Source organism: Felis catus, chromosome A3, assembly GCF_018350175.1.
Source record: "Felis catus isolate Fca126 chromosome A3, F.catus_Fca126_mat1.0, whole genome shotgun sequence".
NCBI classification, from domain to species: Eukaryota; Metazoa; Chordata; class Mammalia; order Carnivora; family Felidae; genus Felis; species Felis catus.
In genome coordinates, this window is record NC_058370.1 from 89,298,960 (window position 1) to 89,305,124 (window position 6,165).

The 6,165-nt window shown below is 45.1% G+C and overlaps 1 long non-coding RNA gene across 1 annotated transcript; it reads right to left on the reverse strand.

The window, feature by feature from the left end:
- Window positions 1-2,039: 2,039 nt before the first annotated feature.
- On the reverse strand, window positions 2,040-4,062 carry LOC109498608. Its single transcript, XR_002155440.3, has 3 exons — window positions 4,048-4,062; window positions 3,835-3,961; window positions 2,040-3,479 (listed from the first exon to the last, which is right to left on the reverse strand). It is a non-coding gene; the product is annotated as an uncharacterized LOC109498608 (long non-coding RNA).
- Window positions 4,063-6,165: the final 2,103 nt, after the last annotated feature.

The following is a 6,165-nucleotide window of genomic DNA, read 5'->3' on the forward strand; positions in this document are numbered from 1 at the left end:
ATTGATCAAAATAAGTGCCAGTATTTTGTAATCCAACAGATGCACTAGTAGAAGTTTATTCTACAGATATTCCCACATATGTGTAAATGGTACCATCCATGTACCACTGTTTGTAGTAGCAAAAAGACTGGAAATGTCCATCAGTAGAGAAATGGTTAATAAATTAAAGGCATACCTTGGAGATATTGTAGGTTCAGTTCCAGACCACTGCAATAAAGCAAATATTGCAATAAAGCAAGTCAAATGAATTTTTTTGTTTCCCAGTACACATAAAAGTTGTTTAACCTACACTGTAGTCTATTAGTGTGCAACAGAATTATGTCAAAAAGAACAAGGTTTATATCTTAAAAATACTTTATTGCGACCACTGTCTTATACCATTCACAAAAATAAACTCAAAATGGATAAAGGACCTGAATGTGAGACAGGAAACCATCAAAACCCTAGAGGGGAAAGCAGGAAAAAACCTCTCTGACCTCAGCCGCAGCAATTTCTTACTTGACACATCTCCAAAGGCAAGGGAATTAAAAGCAAAAATGAACTACTGGGACCTCATCAAGATAAAAAGCTTCTGCACTGCAAAGGAAACAATCAACAAAACTAAAAGGCAACCAACGGAATGGGAAAAGATATTTGCAAATGGCATATCAGACAAAGGGCTAGTATCCAAAATCTATAAAGAACTCCTCAAACTCCACACCAAAAAAACAAATAATCCAGTGAAGAAATGGGCAGAAGACATGAATAGACACTTCTCTAAAGAAGACATCCAGATGGCCAACAGGTACATGAAAAGATGCTCAACATTGCTCCTCATCAGGGAAATACAAATCAAAACCACACTGAGATATCACCTCACGCCAGTCAGAGTGGCTAAAATGAACACATCAGGAGACTAGATGCTGGAGAGGATGTGGAGAAATGGGAACCCTCTTGCACTGTTGGTGGGAATGCAAACTGGTGTAGCCGCTCTGGAAAACAGTGTGGAGGTTCCTCAAAAAATTAAAAATAGATCTACTCTATGACCCAGCAATAGCACTACTGGGAATTTACCCAAGGGATACAGGAGTGCTGATGCATAGGGGCACTTGTACTCAATGTTTATAGCAGTGCTTTTCAACAATAGCCAAATTATGGGAAGAGCCTAAATGTCCATCAACTGATGAATAGATAAAGAAATTGTGGTTTATATACACAATGGAATACTATGTGGCAATGAGAAAGAATGAAATATGGCCTTTTGTAGCAACGTGGATGGAACTGGAGAGTATTATGTAAATGAAATAAGTCATACAGAGAAAGACAGATACCGTATGTTTTCACTCTTATGTGGATCCTGAGAAACTTAACAGAAACCCATGGGGGAGGGGAAGGAAAAAAAAAAAAGAGGTTAGAGTGGGAGAGAGCCAAAGCATAAGAGACTCTTAAAAACTGAGAACAAACTGAGGGTTGATGGGGGGTGGGAGGGAGGGGAGGGTGGATGATGGGTATTGAGGAGGGCACCTGTTGGGATGAGCACTGGGTGTTGTATGGAAACCAATTTGACAATAAATTTCATATACTGAAAAAAAAAAAAAAGAACAAATGAGAAAGCTCACCTGGTATTGAATCAATAATCTCCTAGATACATATTTTTAATAAGCTTGTTATTTGGAATAATTTTAGATTTTGAGAAAAATTGTGAAAATAGTATAGAGAGCTCCTGTACACCCCTCACCCAGTTTCAGTCTCCCCTGATGTTATCATGTTTCACATGTGTGAAAGGGTTCCAATCTAAAATGGAACTGGAGGATATGAATTGGCGAATCTCATGTGTGCACTCTCAGAAGAATGGAACTTAGCGGGGCGCGTGGGTGGCTCAGTCGGTTGAGCATCCAACTTCCGCTCAGGTCATGACCAAGCCTTCTGTGAGTTCGGGCCCCCCATCAGGCTCTGTGCTGACAGCTCAGAGCCTGGAGCCTGTTTCAGATTCTGTGTCTCCCTCTCCCTCTGCCTCTCCCCCACTCATGCTCTATCTCTCTGTCTCTGAAAAATGAATAAACCTTAAAAATTAAAAAAAAAAAAAAAAAAAAGAAGAATGGAACTTAGGAACTGAAAGACTGTTTTCCCATAAATGCCCAATTTACAGAAGACTGAGACTTATGTCCTGACCAATGAACATCCACAAAGATCATCTCCCCATCCTCAAGCCAACGAACTTACTGCTTGGACTCTGGCTGGACTGCCTTCTCTTTGCACCCCTCACCCATAAATCAGTCTGCCCAAACTCTCAGAAGACACGCCTGTAGCTTGCTATAGCATGCATTTCCTGAAAGGCAATTCCTCCACTCGTTCCGAATAAACCCAGTTTCTGGTAATTTGAGCTCACCTCAGTTTACCTTTTTATGTAGGTCAATATATGATACATTGTCAAACCTGAGAGACAAATATTGGGACATTTCTGCTAAATAAACTCTGGATTTCACTGGATTTTTCTGTTAATGTCCTCTTTCTCCTCCAGGATCCAATCCAGGGAATCACACTGCATTTAGTTATCCTGTCCCTGAGTCTTCCCCAATCTGTGACAGTGTTTCAGGCTTTCCTTGTGTGAATACCTTGAGCAATAGTGGTCAGGTATTTCATAGGATACCACTCAATTTCAGTTTGACTGACATTTTTCTCATGACTAGACTAGAGCTCTGAGCCTCTGGAAAGAATACCACAGAGGTGAAGTGGCTTCTCTTTGCGTCATAGCAGGTGGCACATAAATCTACACATCACTGGTGATGTTTACCTTGATCACATGGCTAAGGTACACAGTTTCTCCACGGTAATATTACTATTTTTTGTATTTTTTGTTTTTGAGACAGAGAGAAAGCATGAGCTGGGGAAGGACAGAAAGAGAGGGAGACAAACGGAACTGAAGCAGGTTCCACACTGAGAGCAGAGAGCTGTGAGATCATGACCTGAGCCCAAGTCAGACACTTAGCCGACTGAGCCACCCAGGCGTCTCTAGTATTACTATTTTTGCCTTTACAAACTCTGTTCTTTGGAGTTCATCACTAAGTTAAGTTCATTCTCATGTGTGGAAAGGGAACAAAGAAGCTCCATCCCCCAGGAGGAATATCTACATAAGATAAATGAAATTTTGGGGAAAGGAGGATCCCCTCCCCCCATTTACTTACTTATTCAAACATCAATTTTTATGTTTTGGGTAACAACCCAACACTACATTATTTATTGTATTGGTCAGATTGTTCCAGCTTTGGCCACTGAGGGCTCCCCCAGGTTGGTTCCTGTGTTCTTTCCAGATGCCCCCATCCTGTCATTTATTTGAGCATTTCCTTAATTTTGATTGTTGCCTGGAGGCCAGCAGCATTTCTCTCTCTCAGCACCTGTTCCTTTCTCTGTGGCTTCTGGTGTTTCCTCCCCTTTGGTCTTGTAGCCGCTCCCCCTAAGCTTCCCCCCCAGGCTGGGCTAGACTAGCCCTTTGTGGAGGGCTGAAATCAGAAACACCATCCCTCAGCTGTGTCTGTCCCCAAGACAATTAAGAGGCCCTGCATGAAAGCCCAGGGGTCCTGCTCCCAAACCTCCTTCTACCTGTGGTACAGGGAGTCCTCGGGGTGCAGGGGTGGGGGCCTACATCTCTCACGTGACCACTGTCACCATGGCACTCTGGTGCAGCTTCTCCAGGGACCAGGACCCAGGGAGTTAGGTCTACAGAGGAGTGGCTGGCTACCCTTTCTCCAGAGTTTCTCAGGGAGGGCCTAGTGAGATGAAGTCACAGATTTGTTGAGCTCCTGTGACCTGCGCCTTGGGATTTCACTCTTCTCAGCTCTCCTGTCCGATGTTTACCTCCTAATCCAAAGCCACCGTGTCCAAGTTCTCCTTCTAAGATGACTGACAGAGAAAACTTTCCCTCCAAGGATACTGACAGAGAAAGAACCGCAGGGATGTGGACATCTGCTGGTATCCATGCATTCTGCAAAGCACCAAGTGACAGGGGAAGGTGAAGTACAAGTGTGAATGTAGGCATGCATGGGCATGGAAGGGTGAGTGTGACCTTACCCTTGAGTCGTAAACTCATCTTTCATTCCTCGCTCCCAGATTCTCAATAGGTCTTCTCTCCACACCTATGCTACCATTGCCTCACTCAGATCAGAGCCATATCCTCCTGATGTGCTTGTCCTGTTCCAAGTCATTGTACAGATTTTTTTTTAGAATACAAATCACATTATGTCACTAATCTGTTTCAAACCCTTGAAGGGCTCTACATTGCCATCATGATAAAGACCCTCAACTCCTTCCCTTACCTTGTGCCACTCCCCCCTCACTACCCAAACTGCAGCCACCTATGCTGCCCTTCACCCTAGCTCCTTGGCCTGCGTCCTCCTCCCTCCAAATCTCCATCTCTTCATTCCCATTCCTCTTCCTCCTTCAGACATAAGGAGTCTGTTAAATGAATGCAACTCTTTGGTGTCATTTCCCTCAACTGCGAAATACAGAGGAAGAAAACCCTAAAGGCTTGTCAGGGGCTGGGACACCTGGCGATGAGGAGATGATGGTGGTGGGAGAAACCGCCACAGTGGTGGTCCCCAGCCTTCAGAGTGGGGTCTCCGGGTGCTGAGGCAGGTCACACCCTCTCTGCCTCACTCACACTGCAAGGGCCAATGCTCCCAAATGTCTGTCTGAGACCTCATGAGAGAGTAGCTGCAGTGACAACAAAGACATTTGTGAGGTGGGGGCTTCACCCAGCTGTGGTGACACACCATGGTCAGGAGCACAGACCCCAAGGAGCCCTGGTCAATAAGAGCATCATGGAGGAGGAAGAGCCACAAGGAGACTCACTCTCAGCCATGACTGAACTCAGAGAAGAGGGCAGAATTTTTTTTGAATGAGTCTAGATAATCCTTCTGGCTTTTATCCTCCTGGGGCCATCAGGAGAGTCTTTTCCAGGGCCACAGACACTTGTATCTAGCCAGGCTTCACTAGCCTTCCCAAAGAAGTGGAAGGGAGCCTGGCGGTGAGGGACGGAAGGAGAAGGGAGGTTTCCACTGGCCCCAGCACCACTCCAGGAACCTTCAAATTCAGCATCAAAAACAGCATCTGGCTGTTCCACGGGACTGTCAGAGATTCAGCCCAAAGGTGTTTTCAAAGGCTGTTCTGGCTAACTGTCCTCAACACAGCTTCTCCCAACTTCCCGGGAAAGCACCCATAAAACACAGAACAAAGAGGAAAGGCAAAAACCACGGCAAACTTATGCCAGAGCTCAGAGAAACTAATGATAATTTCAGGCAGATAGAGCCAGGTCTACCAAACCTTAGTGACGCCAAGGCAGTTTTAGGAATTTTAGTCTTCGCCCGCTTGGGATGCTTTCCCAATGCTCAGATTTTGTAAGGTCTAGGGAGGCCACGGATTTTACTTAAGATTAGATGCCAAGGGGCACCTGGGGGGCTCAGTCAGTTAAGCGTCTAACTTCCATTCAGGTCATGATCTCATGGTTCATGAGTTCAAGCCCCACATCTGGCTCGCTGCTGTCTGCATGGAGCCTGCTTCAAATCCTGCCCCCCCCCCGCCCCTCCCCTGCTTGTGCTCTCTCTCAAAAATAAACAAACATTAAAAAAGAAAAAGACTACCCTAAAAAACATGATTAGATGACAAAATTTGGGGGGAAAACTGATAAAGTGGCAAATCAGGAACACCTTACAGTATTAACAAATTAAAACAAACACTGGGTGCCTGGATGACTCCTTTGGTTAAACATCTGGCTTTGGCTCAGGTCATGATCTCATAGTTCCTGAGTTCAAGTCCTGCTTTGGGTGAGCCCCACTTCTCTCTCTCCCCCTCTCCTCTCTCTGCCTGTTGCTCTCTTGTGCCCTCCCCCCAAAAAACCACTTTGTGAAAAAATAACCAAATTTCTTTCATTCTTTCTTTCTTTCCTTCTTTGTTGAGAGAGAGAGAGAGAGAGAGAGAGTGCAAGCAGGGGAGGAACAACAGGAGAGGGAGAGAGAAACATACAGAGAGAGAGAGAGAGAGAGAGAGAGAGAGAGAGAGAGAGAGAGAGAGGCTTAAGCAGGCTCCATGCCCTGTGAGAAGCCCAATATGGCGCTTGATCTCACAACCAGGAGATCATGACCTCAGCCTAACTCAAGAGTTGGATGCTTAACCAACTGAGTCATCTAGGTG